This window comes from Perca fluviatilis, chromosome 9 (genome assembly GCF_010015445.1).
Source record: "Perca fluviatilis chromosome 9, GENO_Pfluv_1.0, whole genome shotgun sequence".
NCBI classification, from domain to species: Eukaryota; Metazoa; Chordata; class Actinopteri; order Perciformes; family Percidae; genus Perca; species Perca fluviatilis.
In genome coordinates, this window is record NC_053120.1 from 5,622,403 (window position 1) to 5,647,866 (window position 25,464).

Consider the following 25,464-nt stretch of genomic DNA (forward strand, 5'->3'; position numbering starts at 1 on the left):
TTCTTAAAGGATCACCGTTTATTACAAATCACACATGCTTCACGTTTTCCCAAAGCAGACCTGAATGATTTTACATTTATGAACATGCTTTTTCTACCATACAACCAAACCAACATTACATGTATCCTACTGTGTGTATCAAAGCTTGTGATAGCCTATATCTTCTTCCTATGTGACACAGAGCTCGTTGTTGCACTGGATGACATGTTCCTTCATTATAATGAACAGACACACACTTTTGACTCAATCCCCCACGCGCCGTCCAGCTGCCACAAATACTCACTAGACCAAATGTGTATTAATCTGCTGCTGAAAATAGTCTCAAACAAAATGCACTATTTCCTTCTGTTTGAGTAGCATTTGCTGAAATGACAGTGCCCGGCAGTTTTAGGAAATAACACAGCCTTTAAAAAAAAATGAAACTATACATTTGTATTGTATTGTTCAATAGGAATCAATGGGATTTTTTGACAATAGGAATAGATAAAATTATGCTAACCTCATGCATTTTAAACCTACCATTAACGCAGCGGAGGGACTCCCCGAATGATTCTACTCTTTCAGCTGCATTAGCATGCAACGTGAAAACAAAGGTGGAATACACAAATCAAGCAAGTTTCAAGTTGATTTTCATACCACAGTGAAATGAACTCAAACCATGGTTGACTGAGAGGTAGGACAAACATTCAAAAACCCAAATCGCTACAATGTGGTTTGAGAAATGGTCCTCAGCAATGTAAAGAAAAAACCCACGCAATGAGACAGAGACTAGCCTACAAATGTCTCTGAGATTACAGATTAGGTGTACCTTGAGTTTAGTTTGAGCTGTAGTGTCTCTGAACTCTTGCCTGCTCCCGAGCTGATCCTACACCATGACACACTTAGTAAACTATCTCATCATAAATGTACAAGACCTTTGGTTCCCAAAACAGTGGGGATTAAACATACCCTGTTTGATCATAACCCCTTTTCCGCTACGGTGATGCGTTTTCAGAGCTAAAGTCTGTTTGTTCAGTGGGCTCGTATACGTAACTCCAGTGGAGGAAAAGGTGCCATTTACCTCGTAAACCAAACCGCCTACAGTGAGGTAAGTACAGTTACAGTAAATGATATGAAAGCTTAAACATAAGCTTAGGGATGCAAGAAAGGTGCAAACATGTATTTAGGAAGCCTATAACACAGGGATTACTGCACACACACGCACACACAAACTAAAATGGATATGGATTTACAGGATTGTGGGTTCAGCACTTGTATGGCTGCTTATTTTAAGATATATATATATATATATATATATATATATATATATTATAAATTTGTATTATTATATTATATATTTTTAAAGCTGGTATAATCAATATTTTTATATTAACAATAGATCAAATGATGTTTTATGGGAAAGGGGGTCCCTCTTAGTGACGAATGCACAGAGAACTATCACTCGACTCCGCAGTTCCCCACAGCTCTACAGAGCTTTTTAGCGTCTTTCAGCTCATTGTTTTGGTTTTCACAGCCCACAGCTTTACTGTTTAGGTTGACTCTCACCGCTCTCATGACGTTGTTTTCGGCCGCAGCAGGCAGCAAAAAAGTTGTAAAACCTGAGTCTAGACCTGCTCAGCACCAAAAGGCAGAGAGACACAGTTAGCGACTAGCTGTTAAAGAAGGTGACACATATACAGTAGCAACTAAAGAGCCAGATGTGTGTGCCATGATTGCCAAAATGTCTGTTTGCCATATCAACTTAAATTATGATAATATGTATGTTTTTTCATTGATTCTTAGGACATTAGGAAGTAGTGTTGCTTTTGTTTTTGACAGTGTACCTGCTTGTTAGTTGATGGCGGATTATGCTGCTTCCAGTGTTGGTGTTCTCTCTCTGTTTGGGTCTACTTGGGTTGTATGCATTTTAGATCCTGACTTTTTGGATGGGTCTTTTTGGATTTTAAAATTCCTTTTTTTCCTTTTCTGTTTTTGGTTGAGTTCAAAACGTGATTTTCCATCTGCTGCAGCGTATTGTGGGGTGTTCTGTGTGTGCAAACAAAATTGGGATTACAGTCTGCTTAAAATGATTAACTATTTTCCAAAAAATATGGGCATTTCTTTTTTATTAAAAAAATAAAATAAAATAAAATTAACCTTTGACCCTTTTACTCCCTCTCTCGGCTTCTATTCCTGTGCCAAGAGCAAAAAGTGGAGCACTTTTGAGATTTACATAAAAAAGAACAATGGCATCATCATAATCAGCTGCCCCCAAAGCATAGAGTGGAGACCCAGACTGGCCCAGACTCCCAATCATCCACACGGTAATCTCCTGTTAACAGCCTAATATCAATACAATATCTTTAGATGGGGGCTGCTGCCACCAGTAATTACAGCTGCTCTGTCTATCTATTTGTCTGCCTGGTGTCCTACTTCAGGGAGCGACAATAAATGAAAGGTCTGCCCCCCAGTCTGCCATCCATCCATGCAGACACCCACTCATCTATCCATCCATCCATCCATCCAACCAACCACTCCCTAAACTTGTCAGTTTCTTCTGTCCATTACAAGAGAAGACGAGGAGCAGGATGGAGGTTCCTTTTGCCTAAATATTAAAATAAAATAAAATAAAATAGAGGGGGGCTGGCAGGAATGTCAATGTGTGTGTGTGTGTGTGTGGTTGTTTCACAGATGGCTCGTGCCGGACACACAGCCCAAAGCTCCTCTCTGCAAGTGTGTCAATCAGGTTTAATTGCTGCTGTTGCTCTGTGTGTGTGTGTGTGTGTGTGTGTGTGTGTGTGTGTGTGTGTGTGTGTGTGTGGCCAGGCAGATGGATCCCTAACAATGACACAGGAACTGACTGCCCGTCGTCATACAATAGAGAAAGAGAGAGGAAGAAGGAGGGGCAGACGGAGGGAGGAGGAGGGCGATGGGAACAGCAGTATTAATCTGCGCTGTCCCCGGCAATCAGCACACTGCTTACCATTTAACCTTCTTAACAATAGAGCCGATTGGCATCAAGTGGCCTATTTGCATAGCGTACGTATAATCACATATGAAGCATTGTCACATATGAATCAACTCCTCCCTCCCATGACTCCAGATAAAACTTCAAAATCAAATGACATATGTATGTTTCCATCCATTGGTTTTAGGTGCTTTTTGAATATCAGTGTAAAAAAAAACAGAATGAAGAAATACACAGAAAACGCCAACATTTCAACAACGAGTTTGGAAATCTTGACAAAGTGGCTGGCAGAAAAGAATTGGAATAAATGCTGATGTTGTGGAACCTGCTTCTCTTCATTTTCGTACTGCTGTCGCTTTTACGTGCCTCCACCCTGCCAAAAAGACTAAAATTATAAAGGGAAGGTGTGCCAAGCGGTACCACATGTTTACTAATTGAAATAACACTAGTGCAGTGGCTTGCCTGTTGGGAACTTGCTTGGCCTCTGGTATTGCTGCTTGCAGCTTTCTGGAGAAGTGTTCATCCAAACAACTTCACACTGGGGTCCCGAGTAGCATATACACACAACGTTACACTTCCGGGATTGCTCCGGTGCCGCCGGAAATATTGCCGGATGTCCCTAATTTAGGCCGGATATCCATTACCTTGGGCTTTCTTTGTGTTGGCATTTTAAACTCCAGACAGCTAGCTAGACTATATGTCCAATCCAATGGGGTAGTGGTGGCCTAAAGGTTAGAGAAGCGAGCGTGTGACACCCCCCCAGACTGACAGGATAAAAACTGGGTGGGGAAAGTGAAAGAGCACCCTTGGGCAAGGGCCTTAACCCCAACTGTGATCAGTGGCCTGCAGATCAGACTGTGGTTGTACTGGGCAGCTTCCAGGTATTACCTTATTTACTCTCGCATATCCTCCGATTTACTTACCCCTCCCTTTGCGACGGATTTGTATTCCCTACCTAATCTGCACTTTATGTAGCCTGTTGTATTCTGTTTTCATGTATTTTATTGTATGTGAAACTGTATGTTGTCTTGCACGCTTATGCTTTTCTTGGCCAGGTCGTCGTTGCAAATGAGAACCGGTTCTCAACGGCCTACCTGGTTAAATAAAGGTTAAATAAAATAAAAAATGAATGTGTAACTGTGTAAATGTGAGAGTGTCTCCCCTGCCTCCAGTCTTCATGCTAAGCTAGGCTAACCACGTCCTGACTCTAGCTCTGTACTTAACACAGCCATGAGATTGATTTCCATCTTCTCATCTCACTTTCAAAAGCAAAGCAAATAAGCATATTTTTTTTTACTAAATGTTGAACAATACCTTGGGAACTACCCAGCAGAATAGGGTCACACATCAATAATTTAGCACTCAGGAAGGCACCGTTGTTCAGTACTTCTACTTTAATACATTTTACTGATAAAACGGCTGTACTTTTACTGAAAACAACATTGAATATAGGTTTCTGCATATTTTTACACTGTGGTTTTCACTTCTAAATACTTCTTCCTGTTTGTCTTTGCAGGCGAGAATTCGGGAAGAGGATTTACGTGTGAGTACTGCATGAGAGAGAGAAGCTCAGGTGATCTTCTGGGAATCAGGTGTTGAGTTTGCCATTTCTGTCGCCATAGAGACCAAAACGGCCGTTTTTTTAAAGGGACTCTAAGCACAGACAAAGGCGCTGCCTGGAAGCTCATATCATATACCACCTACCGATTTAATGCACCAGGAAGCACAAATCCACGCGCACGCACATTTTTAATCATGGAGGCACGTCAAACCAAAAGTAACGCACTCTTTAACTTCTAAAACTTTGATTTGCCATACAAATGTCACCTTACTCTAAATAAATATGTTTTCCGCATTGATAACACACGTATCCTGCATCTGTTATCCATTTCATACACAAGTCCCCCAAATCCATCTTAAAATTGTAGATATCTTTGCAAATTCAAGCATCTTTCCCAGAATTGAACATAAAGTTGTTTGAGGCTGAACAACTTTTTGGCCATGAAGCTCATATTTGAATTCATGGACCCACCTGTTTGTCTATCAGGGTTTTGTCTACCGTGCCTCAGCCTGGCAGATTATATTTAGATTGTAAAAAAAACAGACACAGTTTCAGAGATAACCGATGTCTAAATGTGTCCCTGGAGTTTGTCTGAGTCCAAAAACTTCAACTGCTGCTGTTGGTCCATAAGAACAAGCAGTTCAGTAAACTAGATGTAATCTGTGTTTCCATTTCTGTGTGTGTGTGTGTGTGTGTGTGTGTGTGTGGACAAAGAGGTTTGTGCCTGTTAGGTTGGGCATTGTCTATTTGTGCATGTGTGAAGGACATTCAGGCCACCTGCGCCCCAAGCAACTGCTTCCAAAACCCACATCATATCATTTTCCACAACCACAGAATGAAATCATTTGACTCAAACACTTTTTTAGCAGCCATTGTACTTTGAGAAATGAGATAGAAAGCCAGATGCTGTGAGGAGGGCGGCACGCCGACACGGCTGAATGGAGCCATCGTGACCCTCCAACACCTGTGGAACACCAGCTTATCTACATCAATGTTTGTGTGAATGAAGGGGAAAACCAAATGCTACAGTAAACAATGATGATTTGAGACAAAAGGGTTCTCCCACCAGATTCCTCTAGCGCACAAAGCCAGCAGCCAAAAAGAAGGTGTCCCAAGTCCGGAGATATGAAGAGCAGCCACTCCGACCGTTGGAGACTGTTCCAGCTTGGTTATTTACCAATGTTGGAAATTTAGAATTTTTTTTTCTCTCTCCGACCCTCATCTGCGTCCATGTGTCCCATGTGTTACATGTTTACACAATGCCAAGTGGGGAGAAGGGAAAAGAAAGAATGTAGCTGATGTATTCCATTAGCCTGGCGGGCTAACAATCAGAAATAAAGACTAAATGTAGCCTACGCACGTGGGTCTCAGGCTGGGTATGGGTCTCGAGTATGCCAGTATTGGTGGGGCTCTGTCCGTTTGAGTCTAAGGCTACATTTATATTGCTACGTTTTGGTTTTCAAGCAGAGTTTTGAGCCAAAAGCAATCTCCGTGCACACAAGTGTTTTTAGTTCCAGTAGAAGAATTAATCTCCGTTTAAAGGACAATTCTGGCGCAAAAACCTAGGGTTCAATAACAAATGTGTAGCGAGTCGACCGTTCACTGGGATATGTTTTGATGGTAATCGAATGTGTGTGTAGCATGAAACGAGCTAGCGTGAACCGCTGATTAGCTTACAACGCTAGTATTCGGGGCACTGGGAAAGTAAAAACAAATTGCTATTTCTACACCACTAACAAGGCTCAAAATAGCACCAGACTTCCACTGTAGCATAATGAGGGTCCCTACATGTAAACTGAAGCATTGAGAACTTTGTAAGTGTACAGACAGTTTATTAAAAAGATAGTTTAGAAAGACTGTACCTTCGGGTATATGGTCAGGTGCCATCTTGGGAAAACAGCCATTACTGATCGAAACACAAACACCGTGCAACCAGTAACCACTAACATAGCTCTAGCAGGGCGTTTGTGTCTTTACATGTTACACTTTCACACACAAAAAAAAAGGTTGGGTTAAGGAAAAGAACATTGGGAAAGGCTTTAGTAACACAAAAACACGACGGTGTGGTCACACGCCTAGGAAAACAATGAAGGGTTGGGTTTAGGAAAGAAACGTTGGGGAAGGCTTAAAAAAGAAAAGAAAAACGATTGATAAACACCACACGCGGGACGCAATCCCGGCTCTCCTGGGTGACAGTCCTGTGTTTTACCCATCCACCACCCAAACCAACCAACTTCTGCGGACTTACGTCCTTTCATATTACTCGCTACGGCGAAAATTCACACGTAATGTAGGTCAATGGCGGCCGAACGGCGTTGATAAACACGCTAAAAAGTAGGGATGCACCGAATATTCGGCCACCGAAATACTTTTATCACCGAAACAATACGGCCGAAATGTTGTGATGACGTAAACAGAAAACGCGACCTGCACGTGTGTCAGTACCCGATCCGTTCCCCCTGCAAAGCGTCTCCTAAGCAAAGAGGTTGAGACGGACCCCGGAGTGAAAACAATGAAAAGTACGCTCTTAGAGTCTGTCAGCACACGTTTCAGTGAGATCTGTTCGGATCCTCTGCACTTCATCGCGACTGTACTTGATCCGCGTTATAAAGACCATTACTTCGATGCGCAGAAATAAAGCAGGGGCGACGAAATGATCCAGGCGGATGGATGGCGGAGAACCTGCGTGGAGACGGAGACGAAGGCGCCAAGCGCAGGAGGAGATCAGAGCGCAGAAAAAAGACTTGTCTCGCTGCACCAGATGAGGGGGGCGTGCAGCACCCCTCGTTGTCTGATATGTTCAGTGAAATCCTGCAAGAAAGTGCCTCAATTAATAATAATAATAATAATAATAATAATAATAATAATAATAACAATAGGTAAGCTATTCTGTTCTTAGGCTACTGTATACTGTGACTATCAGATTGTAGCCATATTTCTGCTAGATATTTTTTTAATTAAACTTTAATATTAATTTATACAATTGCAATGCCTTGATTTTAGTAAAGTTAGTACACAGTCATAGCCATAAATGCAATGGTACTAATAATTGGCTTAATTTCTTTCGGTGTTTCGGTTTCGGTTTTCGGTCTTGGTTTCCTCTTTTTTCGGTTTTCGGTTTCGGCCAAGAATTTTCATTTCGGTGCATCACTACTAAAAAGCGGTTATGCGTCTTGATAACGCGCAAAAACGGCAAACAAATTGGCGTGTCATACATACGCCCCTTTATGAGATCAGTCTGCTCCGTCGACTACATTTTGCCAATTTTTACACTTTATTGACGCTATTTTGTTGCAACTTTCTTTGACATTTTTAACGCTTTAGAAGCATTCTTTGACACTTTCAACGCACTTTCCTATACATACTCACCTGCTGTCCTCCTCTGGTTTGTAAAGCATATAGTATAAATTAATACCTAATTCTGTGTCACATCTAAGCTTGTAGCCAACTTCATTCAGTTATTTTTTGGAAAATGTGGTTGAAAGAAACTCATATTTCTGAAACTTTGAAAACGGATAAAAATTTCACCCGAGGACAACAGGAGGGTTAAAAGAACAGCCTTTGAAGTGGCATTCGGAAAGGGAGCACCATCAGTAACATTTCACTTGTGAATTTCCATTTGAAATTGAGTTTTTCTTCCACTGCATTGTGTCAACAAATGGGTTTATTTGGTGCCCTGAGGGGGCATCTGTCTGTATGACTGTGTGTGTGTGCTGTAATAAAGCAATGATTCAGAAAGAGACACAATAGTGTTGTATATCTCCCTGACGCGTTCCCCGGTGTCAGGGAGTCACTACAGTACAATCTATCAGCCGCTGAGCATGTGGTTAAACCTGCTTTTTTTTTTTTCTTTCAAAAGGAAACAACCCACAGATTAAGCATGAGCTGTCATGGGAGAAACCGAAGCGGTAGACTGAGAGAAAGATGGATGGAAGGAGCGGGGGAGGAGGAGAGATCCTCGTCTGCTTGGCTACAGTGCTAGACCGAAGCAACTGGTCCCGGAGAGACAGAAAGAGGACGCCAGAGGAAGAGAGGAAGGGAGACGGAGTTCCATTTGTCCCGAAGTTTTGGTCGGGACATGTTTGTCTCGTGGAAATAACAGTCCATAAATACAAGAGTGCGTGTGTGGGAGGATGTTTGACTGTAAAGTGATGATGAGGCTGCGCTTTGCTCACTGCCTGTTCCATTTCTGGGCTTATTATCCATGGCCCTCAGCGCTTTTCATATTTTGTCTGCCGCTGTAATAACTAGAGTGGAAAGTACAATTTAACTGGAGACACAAATAGGCTGCTAAACATAGACATCGATGGAGTGGGGTCTGGGAGAGCACACACACACACAGAACGGTTGCATAATATGGAAAACATTCACATATATTATGAATAAGCGTTTTTTGGAAGGTGCAGTGGCGAACCCAGTGTGGCATCCGCCCACATCCCTGCTACAATTACACCTTTGTGTTCTCTTGTTGTTTGCAACATTCGATTTTCTGTTGCTGTTAATATGGCGACATTCACAACGCAAGAGACACCATCTCTACAGACTCATGTTCTGCAGGGAGTCTGTATTTGGTCAAGATCCCAAAGTTCCCAAAGATACCAAACATATCGGACTCAATTTTGCTGGAAATGTGTGAAAAATGGTGCAAAAAATATCTAGAATATTTCAACCAGTCCTCCAAACCATGTCGATGTCAGTATTTAATTCCTACCCTCTAATACAATCCACAGAAGCGTTAATTAGCCCCCTTAGCGGTGGCAAGAAATCAACCTTATATCTAAAACAGAGAACTGTCACAGTTTGGTTAGGTTTAGTCACAAAAACTACTTAGTTATGTTGCGGTACCAACACTACTTAAACTTTTTGATATTAATGAACGTCCTTTTACATTACAGCCATTGCCAAATGAGTTGCGTCAAAGCTAATTAAGACTATCAGCTCCACACAACTCTCTCTGGATTTCTCAGTATGACTACGTTCAGAAGATTGTGGCGTCCGATGACTTGACTGCACAGAAACCTGAGTGAAGATAATGACCTCTTCTGAAGAGTCCATCATGTTTTTTTAATCCCCTGTGTCCTCCTTGGCTACTAGCAACTGCCTGAAGGAGGGAGGGACGCGTGCGGATCACGGATCAAGATCGCACAGTTCCCAAAAATACCAAACACATCAGACTCAAGTTTGGGGAAAATTTGTAGAAAGTGATGCACATAATATATGGAATATTTATATTTGATCCGATTGTTGCATGCATGAGCAGTGCTGGGTTTGAATAATCAACTGAACAAAAGTGTTAATGACAGTTGTGTGTGCTCTCGTATTTCTACGTATTTTCCTTCGTAGGACTTTAAGTTTCAAGGTGCATCGTTGTGCAAAGGGCTGTACCAGGGTTAAGAATTAGGATGAGATAACGAAATGTCCTCTGTCACAGCGGGTCCTCGCAGGTATAGAATTGTATATGTGTGTGTGTGTGTGTGTGTGTGTGTGTGTGTGTGTGTGTGTGTGTGTGTGTGTGTGTGGGAACATGCAGTCATGGTGTCAGTGGGATCGAGCCACTGCAGCGAGCCATGCAGAGAGGCCATATTTTCTGTTACTGCACATATGGCCACTGAAACACTTTGGATGACACAAACAACCAGAACTACTTCTGCTGATATGTGAAGGATACAAATGTCCAGTCCGGTCATTGCTTAATAAAACTGGAATAAACCAGAAATTGGACCATACAAATTTAATTTGATTAAATCCAAACTAAAAGTTGGGCCTTTTTGGACTTGCAGCATCAGTGAAATAGGGACATGCGCTTTGTTGTTAATAATAATATATAATAATAATGTTGTTTTCTTGTGTGTGGTGATCCTTTCTTGAACGTCTGGCATTGCACAACCTGTCTTGTGATATTCACATCACGCTGTAATAAAGAACCCTTCCTCATGATGGCAAAAATAATTACTTGTTAAGATTAGGTAGGCAATTATGTTGACAACAAAGTAACCTTTTTTGTGCATGTAATAGGTTTACAAAGTGAAAAAGCTATGTAGTATGGCTAGTAGTCCTTACCTAGGTACTGTCAGGGCACGCCCTCATACTCTGCTTCTGACTGGCTAGTAGTCCTTACCTAGGTACTGTCAGGGCACGCCCTCATACTCTGCTTCTGACTGGCTAGTAGTCCTTACCTAGGTACTGTCAGGGCACGCCCTCATACTCTGCTTCTGACTGGCTAGTAGTCCTTACCTAGGTACTGCACATGTGCGACTCCCAACAAAGATGGAACAGAAGTGAGATGCCTCACTCTGTAGCTAAAACAGAGAGCTCAACACACAGGGTGAAAAGAAGAGCTTCAGCAATGTGCAGTACAACAAAAATATAGTGTTTTTTAAACAATTATGAACCTGAAAATGAGCATAATATGAGCACTTTAACTAGTCATTTTGGTGCCTAAACTTAACTGTCGTCGCCGCCGCATGCTGCTCACTTTTTGTCGGCAGAACTCAACTGCCACGGCCACCGAAAGGACCAGGGTTCGAAATGAGGGGGATCTGTGGGGGTCCCGGACCCCCCATAAGTCATTAGGGACCCCCTATAAGAATTTATTTTTAGATTTTGGGGGGTCCCCGACAAATATTTTTAACATTAAAAATGATTGTGAAAATTATAGGTCTTTAGTGACGTTTTATATTTATAACAATAATTAATTTATTTCCTAACGCGATTGGGCAGCAATCAGGGCAGCTAATAGCATCACAGATTGTTGTTGTGGTCCTCCGGCGCATACAGTACAGTCTATGGCGCAGACACGTATGTTTATTGTTGAACGCGGCAAAAACGAAGCCTCATAAAGAGTGAAATCCCTAATGAAAATCCTGTAAGTGCTTCGATTATGTTTATATCTCCATAATAATTGCTTATTATAGTAAAATATTTGGAGTTGGTGTTCCTATATCAAAAGTTGCATTAACTAACTTAGATACCCAGTGTAACGTAATGATTAGAAGAGTGCGTTTGTCAACGCTTTCTTAGCTGTATGTGTATGAAGCATAGGTATGAAGCCAAATAATCTGCCAGCTAACAGCAGACATATAGCAGTTAGACTAGTTATTCAAAGCTAGCATAACAACCTAATTGTCCAGTCAGTGATTTTGAATAATGTGGTAACTATTGGATTATTGTCATTTTAATGGCTTTCAGTCATGTTAGAATATCTTACTTTTTTTTTTTTAAACGTGTCCCTAAAGATTTTAGTTCAGGTTATAGATTGACTACTTTAAAACACAGTAAACCATCTAATGTAGGTACAGTCTTTATAGACATCATTATTATTCAATCCAGCGGCTAGTTGTTTTACAAAATCCATTAACATAAGGGATGAGAAATGCCATTTGTATTTGATCAAACCCTTTGAAGGTGCATGGTGCTGCCATAATGAGTACACCTGGTGGATTTAGGTAACTTAGTTAACTTCCTTGCTCAAGGAAAGAATGACCTGTTATCCACTTTGTCATGTCAGGGATTTATATAAGGTGCTGTAACTTTGTTGCTCCAGAATTAGAGGGTTACCTGTTAGATTATAGCCAATCCACTTCTCCAGACACCACTACAATACTGGGACTAGCCCAAACCATGAAAAACATCCCAAGACCATTATCCCACCTTCAAAATATGTCAATATAATTTTGCCTGCAGTATATAGTGTAGCAAGGTAGTCTTCAGTATTTTTTATAATTACATTTTAGGGGACCCCCCAAGAGTCCTAAGTCATTTCGAACCCTGGAAAGGACCATCATCTCGCGATGCCCTGTACCCGGCTCACACTCACCTTTTGTCGGCTAAACTCAACTACTAACTGCCGCTGATGAGCCAGACAGTCACCTAATTTTGTAGGATATCATGTGCATACATTTTTGTCCAATATCATACAAACCCGTTCATGAGAACGCATTGAGTGGATTCATTCCTCTTCTGGCCCTGACTGATCCCTTCCACCTGTGCAAACTCAGGCTGTCTCAGTCACAGTGCAGGCAGACAGGCAGAAGTAAAGTCTCACAGTAACTAAAAGGATTTGTATTAATTATTGAAAACGCCCTGCTGAGAAACTTGTGTTTGTGTCTTTGCAGTCTACTGTCGCTGTCTACTGTAAAGCAGCTGATTTAAGTGTTACTACGTATGAATATATAACCATAATGCTTTTAAAAGTGCAGTTTTCTCCAATAAAGGCTGACTTCAGATCAGGAACCACACGGGATCCTTCAGACCTACAACATTTTCGTGATATGGAAGTGCTAGTACATCAAGTCATTGGGCTTTTGATGGGAAAGCTAAGGAATTCACATGCTATAGCTATGATTATGATGTGTGATTATTTGCTCAGCTGAAATAGTCACATGGGAATAATTACAAGATCAGGAGTAAAAGTAATACAGTTTTGTGAAGGCAAGGTTCAAAATAAAAAAAGGTCATTTTAACATGGGGTTATAATGAGTTATTATTTGCTTAGCCTACATTCAGAAAACCATAGGCTGCATCTCATGTTGCTTATTTGATAGCTCCTCGACTTCTCGGTCCTCGGCTGAACCAGAAGTTGTTCTGTCCATCCTCGGTGAAGGCCGTCTCAAAGCTCTTATTTCTGCCCCGAGGAACGAGGAGCGAGCATCGAGGAGGGATCATCGAGGAGCTATAGGCGAGGAAACACCAGAGCAGCCTTGCCGGAACCTGTGCAGCTGAAGGAGTTGCTAACTACGCCCCAAAAGCTGACGTATTCATATGACTCTCGCCTCTCTCACAGTCTCCGTGCCTCCTCGCTGGGAGGGACTAAGACGCTAACGGGAGGCAAGTGGAGGACTGGAAGAGGCAATTTAAGGGCTATGAGATGCACCAATATTTAGGCTATACCAATGTTTGTTTTTTTAGAAAGAAGCTCTGGAATAGAGACATTTTGAAATTTGGGCTAGTGCTAGCTGCAGCAATGTTAGCAAGGAGAAGTTCCAACAGAGTGAACAAAGTAGGCAGACAACAATCGGAGAATTCTCCAAACGTCCAATCACTAACCACAGAAAAAAGTAAATAACAGGTCTGTTAGTAAATTTCATTGTGAAAGATATTCAACCGCTTGCTGCAGTGTCTGAAGATGGCTTTAGGGACATAATTTTTTTGGAAGCTGCTTTTATCCCGACATACTACCCTGTGGAACACCATCACACACCAGTACGAGGAACTGCGAGCGCAGTTAGCATCCGATTTTAAAGATCATAAGATCTACTTTTTGGCGAAAAAATTTAATGGTATATCTCCCGCTATTTATAGACTACTGCGGTGATTCCCAACCAGGGGTACGTGTTCCCCAGGGGTTTCTTCTGCTGTTGCCAGGGGGTACGTGGAAAGATTGTGGAGCTCTACTGCTATAATTTGAACATGTTGCAATTAGGTAAGAGAAAACTAGCTAGCAGGCAAGCACAGAAGTTTAAACAGATAGCTAAAAGTAATGGCTAAATAGTTCAAATGATTAGTTATAAGTAATGTACTGGATACATGTTTGAAATAGTTAGCTAAAAGAAAAGTTAGTGGATGAATGGTTGAAATATTCAGCTTTACTCCAAGTAGTAGTAGCCTAGTAGGCTAGTAGTGATATTGCTGACCAAACCAACCTTATTATTGACAGTTAGATTTTATGAAAACTTGTTTTATATAATGAATAGTGTTATACATTTGGAACACACATTGGGAATCGATGAAGGGGTACGTGAGTTCATCTGTCAGGGCTGTGGGGGGACCTCGGACCAAAAAGGTTGGGAACCACTGATCTACTTGACAACTTTATGGGATTGGTTGATGACTACTAAAATGCAGCAGTCATGAATGACCTAATACCTACAGATAGAAATATTCACATGGGAAAAAGTTAGTGGGTGAAGGCAAAATTGAAAATGACAAATGCCATTTAAGTACAGGGCCAAGACTTATTTGCTCAGCTTAAATTAAGAAAATGATATTCACACATATCCAGAGACAGGCTCTGGAATAGTCATGTGGGACACAATTACAACATTGGGACTAAAAGTTACGGGATCGGGTAAAGCAAGAATGTAAATGACAAAAGCAATTTGAGCACGGAGCCATGATGTGTGATTATTTGCTCAATTTAAATTCAGAAAATCATATTTATACTGTACGTTCCCAGGGACTTTGGACAGAAGCGCTGGAACATCCACATGGGAAATAATGATATAGGCTATATTAACAGGATTGGGTGAAGGCAAGATTGAAAATGACAAATGCCGAATTTAGCAGGACGGGAAGAAATAAACCGAGCGAGAGAAAGGAAGAAAATGTAATTCCCATTTCAACCTCTTGTGTGCATTTTCTTTTTTTGGCGTTAAAAGGACTAAAAATACAATTCGAACTGTTGCAGTGAAATGGGTTTTTGCTGTTGCAGTCAAAACGACGGATGCCTCTCAACCTGCTCTCTCTCTCTCTGTTTTTAGGTGCAGTGGACAGTCAAAGAGCCAAACAGGGATACAGCTGGAGGGCAGGAGATAGATGACACACACACTAATACGCACTTTCCAACTGAACCAAACCCAAATCTCTTCTCCCCTCCTCCTCCTCCCTTTCTTTTTTTCAGATTGCAATATCATACTGGCACACAAGGCTGAAAGTCTCCACGAGCATTGGCGTCTTTTTTCCTCTCTCCGTTTATGTCGGTCGGCGCGTCTGTTGAACTGGCTCTTTGTTTCGCACGCTTCGAGACGAGCAGACGGGCAGACAGACAGACAGAGACAGACAGTTAGACAGACAAAATGAGCCAGACAGCCAGACACACAGACAGACAGACAGACAGACAAAAGAGCTGGACAGACAGAACAGATATACAGACAGATAAAGCAGATAGACAGACATACAGACAGACAGACAAAGCAGAGAGATAGACAGACAGACAGACAAAGCAGAGAGACAGACAGACAGAAAGAGCAGAGAGAGAGAGATACAGACAGACAGACAGACAGAGAGACATGCTGACAGACAGACTAAGCAGACAAAAAAGCAGACAGACAGACAAAAAGAGCCAGACAGACAGACAGAGCAGATATACAGACAGATAAAGCAGATAGACAGACATACAGACAGGCAAAGCAGAGAGAGAGACAGACAGACAGACAGACAGAAAGAGCAGAGAGAGAGAGATACAGACAGACAGACAGGCAGGCAGACAGAGTATAACCATCTCTTTCTCCTTTCCTAGGCAGGCAGACAGAGCCAAGCAGACAAGAGCTGACTCTGTAACGGGTGATGTCATCCTGCAATGTGAGCGTCCCCATGGTCGTGATCCCATGATGCAACACTGTGGTGACACTGTGAAACAGGTTGCTGCTGCTGCTGCTGCATCCAAAACTGCTGAGCTGCATCTCCTCCTTCTTTTCCCTCTCTCTCGTTTCTGTTTCTTGATCGTTTTCTCGTTTTCTTTTTTCCTCGGATGCCTCCTGATGCTTTGCATCTCGTCTCCATTTCTCTGCCCTAAATAAAGTATTCCCTTATTACTCCCTCTCTCTTTTTCTCTGCCCTACATCTCCATTGTTTCAGTGTTTTCACTTGATCAGATTCCCCCCCAGCACCATACTTCCTGTCCTGCTCCTCCTCTCCTCCTTTTCTCTTTTCTATATTTGCTCTCTAACCACACAGACCCCCCCCTCTCCCTCTCCACTGGTTGTCAAGGCAGCAGGGCACCATGGCTCAGCATTATTCATGCAGTAGCAAAGTCAGCCTGCCGCTTAGACAGACAGACAGTCAGACAGACAGGCAGCCGAATGGGCAGAGAGCCAAGTAGACAGGCTGCAAGGCCTTCAACCGGTCCAGCAGAGTCAGGCAGAGCTGCTTGGGAGAAACATTTAACTCTTTCCTCTCTCGGTCTGAAAATGATAATTCCAGTTTATTACAACTTGGATCTTACTTTCATAGTTTCATAGGTCATTATTCCGATAATGACAACAATAACAGTGTACTCACTAAGTTCCAGGTAATCGCTAATATCTGGGAGCATGGTGAAATCACTAATAAGATGTCTGATAGACCATGAAACACGAGCCAACAGTCTCCTTCTGTTGTTGCAGCAGTTATGTTATCTTGCACGGTAATGCGGTTTTAAGTCTGCATCGGATTACCGCTCTACAGAAATGTACGTCTGACTGAAATAAAACCAGGCTGCAATGGTTTCCTATTTTAGCTTTTACAGACTTATAGTTCTAAGTCTATAAAAGTAGATTTGTAGTATAGTATAGTGTACAGAAATACACTGAAACCGAGGGCTGCATTGAGGGAAGGAAAAGCACATTTGAAAAACCCTCGACACTACTCAACGCTTTGCAAAATGACAGTAATGTAAAGACTACGGAACAGAATACGATATGTGGCAAAAAAGAGTTGTATCAACTTTAGTGCGTAACTTTTGGATAGTAATGAACGTCCGTTACATTCAAGCCGTCGCCAAATGAGTCGCTACAAAGCTAATTAAGACTATCAGCTCCACACAACTCTCTCTGGATTTCTCAGTACGGCTACGTTCAGAAGATTGTGGCATCCGGCGACTTTCCCGCGCAGAAACTCGAGTGAAGATAATTTCCTCTTCTGAAGAGTCCATCATGTTTTTTTTTAATCCTCCGTGTCCTCCTTGGCTACTAGCAACTGTGTGGAGGGGGGGGCTCATTTCTCATTTTATTTCTTGTCACGGAAGTATCACGTGGACGTGCCGACAGTGTTGTTGTCACTACTTAGAATTCCTCAAGTACGCACTGTAGCTTTAAAAGAATGAGTTGAACTAGTTGAATGAATTATTTTGAGTTTGAACAACTTTTTCTGGATTGTGCTGCCAACTTAACGATAATAGTTGAGGGTACAAAAATAAGTCCAACTAATTCCCAAGTTTTTATAACAACTAACATCAAGTTTTCCTAACAACTATGCTAAGTCTTTTCAACTAATTCCCAAGTTTTTATAACAACTAATATCAACTGTCACCTTGCAATTATAATAGAACGACGCAATGTATCAAGTCCCTGGGACGGAAATATTTTGTTGACACAACAATATAATTAAAAACCTTTTTTGACAGTGTACATTAATAAAAGCCTACAGAATGCAAAACATGCACACAAGTCCATTTGAGCTTCAAAAGAACTCTGTGTGTGTGTGTGTGTGTGTGTGTGTGTGTGTGCGTGCGCGTGAGTCTACTTCCCATTCAGTCCTTTGAGGCCTTGTTTTGTCAACAGCTAGCGAACAATGATCAAGCTCTCAGAGAGACAGCGGCACTGAGGCCCAGCAGCCCTGAATGAGATTACAGCAGAGAACAAACACTCCTTATCTGATTTCTAATACAGCACATCAGTCAGGAGGACGACCTCCCATCATCCCCCCCGCTCCACCCAGACCTCTCCTCTGACTCTTTCTCATTCTATCCGTTTTATTTCTCTGACTAGAGCCGTGTTCGAAACGTTTCCCTCATTCACTCCCTCACTATTCCCTATACACAGTAGTGTTTATTAAAAAGTGAACTATAATAGGGAACGACTGGACGAGATGTGGGACACTATGCTGAAAACATTGTTGCGTCAGTAGATGCGCCGGTTATTAGTGTGATGGAGGCGCGCGGCGCCCAGCATCTTGTAAAAAAAATTAAAAAAAAATTACTTCTAATACGTCCCTGTAACAAAGCGAGCACTCAGGAGAGTAAAAGTTTTGGTAACCCATTATTTGAAGGTATCTACATAAGAGTGACATGACACAGTCATGACACATGAACCCTAACCCTAACTCTAACCCTAAAGTCTGATTTATGGTTGTGCTGCGGCTATCTACGCAGAGCTTTCGCCGTAGCCTACATAAGTGGTCTGGTGTTTATACTTGTGCGCGTCGAGCCGGCATGTGTGTGTGTGTGTGGGTAGTGTGTGGTAGAGCGAGGGAGAAGCGAGAGAGCGACGGCGATTAGCTTCGGAACGAGTAGCGACTCTAGAGTCACGGTCCTGTTCTTTCTGACCACGGTGGGAAATGTGTAGCAGGAAAAGTTAACCCTCTCCTTGATTTCATGTTGTTTATGGAGAAGGAGAACCAGGAAATGAGTCGGGGGGGTCAGGCTACGGGGTAGGTGCACGTCAGGCTACGGGGTAGGGTCCGGGGGTAAGCATGAAACAGCCTTAACCCTAACCATAACTCCGGGAAAACACGCCCACGTTGCATCATGGTATACGGGAGTAAAATGTAGGTTACACCGTATGCACGCTCAAATTTGCTGTGCATTGTGGGTATTTTTATAGTGGACTATATAGTGAATGAAATTAACCGTGGAGAATTCGAACACCACTACAAAAAACACAATATACAGTGCACTACTTCCATGACGGGGAACGGTTTCCAACACAGCTAATTTCTCCTTCAAAATTAGATTCCATTTCAAACGAATGTAGTAAATTCACTGAAACACAATTGTGACACAATTACAATCACTTGTAGTTTCTGAGACGAAGGTTTGGCACGTTACCGTCTCCGTTTTGTTATCTTTCTACCCATATGTGATAATCCTAGGCATCAGCTGCCATCCGTCTCCTGCACCGCACGCGGAATGTGATTGGCTGCTGTCAAATTGATTCAACGCATATCTGAAAGGTTGTGGTTGCTACTTTGTTTACCCTTCTACCCCCATTATTAATAAGCCCAGAGAAGTAGGGCTGTCTTGAATACTGTTGAAGCTTCGATGGAGGGGAATTTAATATATTTCTATGCATGCAACCCCTGGCACACACACAACAAACAGGGCTATCTAATAATAACTAACTAATAATTAACTAATAATAATTCATGTTGATGCATAATGAATAATGTTGGATTAGTTTTCCTCAACTAAACCTAAGCCCTATGCTATATCCACGCAACTAACTTTATGCACTCATAGCAAAATGTTTGACGCGTGCGAATGTGTGTGAATGCGTGCGTTTGGACTAAAAAAAGGTGGTACGTGATCTTGGTAAGCAATTTCGACAACATTGTAGTAAATTCGAAAAAAAGTTGAAGAAATGTTGAAGACCCATGAGGTAGACAATAAATAGCTGAAAAAAAGAAGAATATTTTCAGACATAAAAACTCTTAGGGCGTGACAAAAAAAAAAATTGCACATGATGTGTCAACGCTGCGTCGCTGCTCAGGCATCGGCTCCCAGCTTGGTAGGAATGGCTCCAGGGAAGAGCGTTTGCAGGCCGGGGGGTGCAAAAGCAAAACAGCAGGTCATTTGAATGGACAGTGAGAGCAGCAGCAGCAACCCCCCCCAGCAGCATTTACAGGATGTCTGTGTGTGTGTGTGTGTGTGTGCGTGTGTGTGCGTGTTGGGGTGTTGAGGTAAATCTGTGGCAGGTGTACAAACAGATTCACCCTGAGAGCCAAAAGGGAGGACAGAGCTTGTGTTTGTCACACTCACACACTCCCTGCTGTGGGGACAAAGGTGGAGGGTCGCCAAGCATGCAGGACCATGGCAACCCCACACACACACACACACACACACACACACACACACACACACACACACACACACACACACACACACACACACAAGTACAGTTTACACTAAACTAAATGAAACACGTTCGAGCGAGCCAAGCAGACACCGACGCCGCCTGACATGAGAGGGAATCCAACACCCCCCCCTGGGCAGAAATGGAGGATTTGCAGCCGGCAGAAAGTTAAAGTTAAGAGGAGAAGAGGAGGACAGGAGCTTGTGGGGTAAACAAGAGGGTCTTGCGCTGGATAAAAGAATGCGGTAATGCTGCCAACAGGTCCGAAGCGGGGGCTACTGAAGTGTGGGCGTTTGAGATCAAGAGCAGACTCCTCTTGAGTGTAGTCATCAACTGAGCTGATACCCAGAATACACTGAGGGAAGTGATGTCTCATTCCATATATACTGTACCTACAGTTTACAGTTTGATTATAAAAAAAAAACATACTTTTTGTAAAGATTTTGAACTTATTTCTTTGCTTTTTGAGACTGATTTAACTTTTTTTTCCAGCAGTAAGAAGCAGTGCATTGTGGGAGAGACCTGATCACATGTTTAAGTTAATTTAAACGCGCAGCCAAAGATCCTCTCTACTAGAGATAGCGCATTTCAAGCAGCGCCAAATGGTATGAAACGGTACACACTTTCTCATTTGAACGTGTAGTGAACGTCGTGTGGCTGGATGAAAAGTTATATTTGTATAATTTATTAATATTTTCTTTGGCTAATGTTAGATATTTAAATAGTTTAAAGACATATTTAGCATCACAGAGATTAGTTTTGTTGGGGCTTTGACGAACGTGTGTTGCCAGATCTCGCGAGAGTTTCTTCCTGGGACAGAAACAGGTCTTAAACTAAGTAAAATTTTCCCCTGATGTGTCCGTCTGAAAAATGCCATTTTAGTGTCAGAATGTTCTGGAGATATGTGGCTTGTGAAGAATGGGTCCAATATTTACTTTGGTGACTACGGGGCGAAAGGATCGCTCATAATCTGTGTTCACGTTCACTTCTGTTCAACACTGCTGTTCAGTCAGCGCCATGGCAGCACCCTCTCCATCCCATCACAAGTCCGATATTAAAAATGTCCCTGCCTGTTTTCCAATAGATATTTACCATATGAATACATTCATGGGACTGGCCCCTGAGTGTGAATGTTTAATCCCATATAAGCCTAAGTGTAGCCCGAGATCCTCCAGTAGGTCCCTTTTAGAGATTCCAAGACCTAGATTGAAAACCAAAGGAAAATCAGGAAAGCCTCATCTTTGCCTTCTTGTTAATCTTTTTTTCATTTTTTTTAAAAACACGCTTTTTAAAATGTGCTTTTACTTAATGAATTCCTTCCTGTGTAGCTCTATAATCAATTATATTCTTTGATTATTTTAATATCCTTACACTTACTCTATTTCAGTTTGTTCTTACTTTTGTATGTATTTGTATGTTTATGTATTTGTTTGCTTTAATGTTGTGGTCATTTTTCATTGGATTCTGGTTTTATTGTTACTGTTGTGAAGCACTTTGTAACTATGTTGTTTTGAAAGGTGATATACAAATAAAATTTATTATAATTCTCTCTTATTACTATGGCAGTGGTAAAGGAAACATTTTGACACATGTAAACATAAACCAGTTGAATTCATCAAAACTCCAGTGATAAGAAACGCAACATTGAAGGTTTTAAGGTGTAAGGTCAGAACTGGCTGTACTGACCTGTGTGTCAGTCCTTGAGACAACCTGGCAGAGGTTGACAGACAGACGTACAGAAAGAAGGACAGAAAGATAGAAATAGTCTTCCTCTAGTTAGCTCTGTCCATGCCTTTTTTTCCATTTTGCTAGAGTTTTTCTTTAAATAGGCATAGAGAGTGGGAGGGTTTAAATTAGGGCTATCCTCGACTGAAGAAATCCTTAGTCGACTAATACTCAATCTGTAACACTGAGTTTCTCCACAAAGAATTGTGCAATAGCACAACTTTAAATCAGATATGTGTTCATACGGTTCTTGGAAATAAATCATTCAGCATTAAGAAGCATAAAAAAATGACTCAAAACTCTCGCTTAAAAACCAAAACGTAGTGATGTAAATAAATGTAGCCTCAGTATTCTCTGTAGTCTCCAAACCTGCGAGGAGTTAACTCTGGCATGCCAAACAGAGGGTGAACAGAATGTCTAACTGAGCAGCTGAATATCATTGTGACAGCCAAAGGCCGAGATAAAACAGCAGCAAGCCTGCTGCCCCCCCCCACCATCACCTCGAAACAAAAATCTCCTGTCTCCTGCTGCGCTGATCGGAGGTGCTGCGTTTTAATGAAACCCCTTGATGTTGGTTTTAGACTTTAAACTTTGTTACCTCGTTACTCATCAAATGTCACAAGGGCCCCTTGGTTAAAGCAGAACAGTTGCACTGCGAGACGCTGACAGTAAAGCGGAAATGACCCGAAACGACTTTCAGCCTGACATGAAAAGGGCCTTTGGTGTCGGCCGCAAAACTGAGGCTGCTTGTTGGAGTCAGGAGTGCCACGACTAGGAGTGTGACCAGCTTGTGATCCACTACATATTAGATTAGAGGTGAAGCAGGGTGGGAGCATGAGAGGGAATATTTCCAAAAAGAAATGCTTAGTAATGTGGAAATAGCTAAACAGCACAATACCTCTCTTTTTCGTTCTTTTTTAACACCGACTTTACTTCATCTCCGCTTATGTGCCTCAACTCGGCAGCCGGAAAAAATTACTTAAAAGAGCAAGAAAATAATGCAGAAACAGTATGAAGTTTAAAGGTAGTAGGACGGCACAATATATCGTTATCGTGCAGGGCTGCAACATCACAACTCGGAGACTTTTTGTGTTAGTTGAAAGAAAATATCAGTAGAAAACTGCACTTTAAAACGTAACTGTCTTTCTTTTTTAGTGCTGCCTTTGATGTTCAACTCAATGTTCGATTTGTTCAATAAAAGAAAGTTGGAAATGATTTCCTTCCATTTGTTTTAAATTCAACAATTTTATTACATTTTAATATCTGTTAATCTATCGCAAGTGATATCGTTATCGCGATATTCAACGTTATTGCATATTTTCTTCAAATCGTGTAAGCCCTAAAAGGAAGCTCAAACAGTCCGCAGAAAAAGCTAATCCAATCAAAGTTTTTGCACAAACTCAAGAAGAAGAAGAAGAAGAAAGGAAGACAGTGGGGAACCTCCACATGACTAAACACTTCATTAGATTTCATCTTGCGAAAGGCTGCTGGAGCAGAATCAGCACGCAGAAGCCCATTTGGGCCAAAAAAAATCCTTGCTCACACTGTGGTTTCAGTTTCATAGTAACTGGTCAAGCAATTCTGGATTTCGCTGGACACTACTAACCCTCAGTGATCGCCATCTTTGCTATGAAGCTGAGACTACGTGACCACCGACGCATCTTCAAACTTGTGAAAATGGCAGCCAAGGAAGTTGCGAACTCCTAACTATATAAATGTCCGTTATGCATTTTTTTCACTATACTGGAGTGGGGATAGTGATAAATCAAGCCGGAAGATATTTTGGTGGGCGAGAATGGGTGGAGGTAATACTCCACCAGGTTGCAATTCACCATTAAAAAGAAGAAACGGCTAAGTTATTATTCCGTCATTTCCGTTAAGCGCTTAACGTGCGATTTGAGACAACACTACCCTGTTGAAATGTACGCAATTCACAAGTAAGTAGATAGTGTACAACACGGCAGTGTACTAGTATAAGTATCCAAATTGAGACACAGCATCAGTGAGCATCCTGCCTTGTCTGGCTGGAAAGGCAAGTAAACAATGCGTTGACAAGATGATGGTAGTACATACTGGATTAATCCTTCCTTTTTAATTTCTTGCGAATATTTACCCTTGTTAGTTCAGAGTATGTGGGTAAAAACTCAAATGACTGTGAGAAAAGAGGTGAGAGCTGTGGAGCAGTAAATGGATGGTTTAGCTAACGGCCAAATGCACCGTTCACTCAACCAGGGAGCCCGGTTACATAAACTCTGCATAAAAGTTAACAGAGCAACGTCAGAGCCGTCTATGAAAAGACTACAGTACCAATGTTTTATTCCACCAAGTGGTGTATGAAAAAGAAAGCCCTTTGCACCAGAGGTGGCCTGGATTTCCACCCTGGTTCATATCGGGACAGCTGAGATGGAGGACAGTTTACTCACAGGATGACTGCACAGGTAATCCAGGTGAGTTTGGTTCAGTTTAATGGAAATTGAATAGTGCATCTTGTCTATAAGTAATGAATGTGACACGCAGGCACAGACACACTCCACAAGCTATTCACAAACACACTGAGCTAGGGTAATGAGAGCTGCTTCAGTAGGCATTTAATTCTAATGGGATTTTAAGTGTCTCCCCACTTAGTCTGATTAAGACCTTTGGTGGAGAGCTGTTGGTCTGTCTGCAGGGTCCACCTATTCTATCCCTCCCTGAACTCAATTTTAAATTTGGTGAAATTTCATTAGCATGATATTTTGATGCAAAAACCTCTCAGAAAAGCGTTTACAAAAAGGGTACGGTAGTGGCAACAGATATCTCCAAAAATCTAAGGTACATATAGTAGATGTATAATGCATTCAAAAGGAGAAACCAGCTCTGTTAAAGACATGAATCCAATTTGAATCATTAGCCATGCTAGCGGAGAGGCTTTAGGGACGTCAGTGTTGGTCAATTGGTCGTCCATCACTTTTGAAATCTCTAAATCTGTTGTATTATCTGTCCACTCATGAAGACTGTAGTATGTGATTGAAAGCTCAGGGGGAAAAGCAAGCAAAGGTACATTGTGTTGAGAATATGTTGTCAAACAGCTAATGGGTGGATTACCAGGATAAATTCTTAAAACCTTGGTGTCCCCTGACTATTTCTCTCAGCTATCCTTTGTGTGTTGAGTGCTAATTAGCAAAAGTACATAGTGAACATGGTGAGAGTTATACCTGCTTAACATTAGCATGTCATGTCATTGTGAGCACGCTGAATTTATTAAACTTAGAGCACCACTAAGTCGAAGCCTAAGTACACCTCACAGAGCAGCTAACCCGACTGTAGTTTTTGTGAGAGTTGTTCAACCTGTTTGACATTCCAGTCAACCTTTCTAACCAAATTCCTAAGCATTTATAATGCTGTACGGTTTAATAAACCCATTCAAGAAATGGATAGGTGTGGAAAAATCAAAGGTATGTACTCTTGTGAAATTAACATATTTTTCCTTTTGACGTTTAGAACAGGCATTAAATATATTGGGTCTAAACAAAAAGATCTGGAGGTTGTCAAAAGCAGAGTGGGACCTGGGAAACCCTTGTTTACTGGAGCTGATTGGCATAGACAATGATATCATCAGCATAAAAGCACATTGCAGTGATCAGTTGGATTAAACAACAGGTGACCAAATATATATCCTTGTGGGACACCTTTATCAACAATTTGGG

General features: G+C 41.7%; 1 protein-coding gene across 2 annotated transcripts in view; it reads right to left on the reverse strand.

The window, feature by feature from the left end:
• Nucleotides 1-25,464, reverse strand: part of pik3r3b (phosphoinositide-3-kinase, regulatory subunit 3b (gamma)) — a 276,193-nt gene that overhangs the window by 17,493 nt on the left and 233,236 nt on the right. The gene's annotated exons all lie outside the window — the stretch shown is intronic.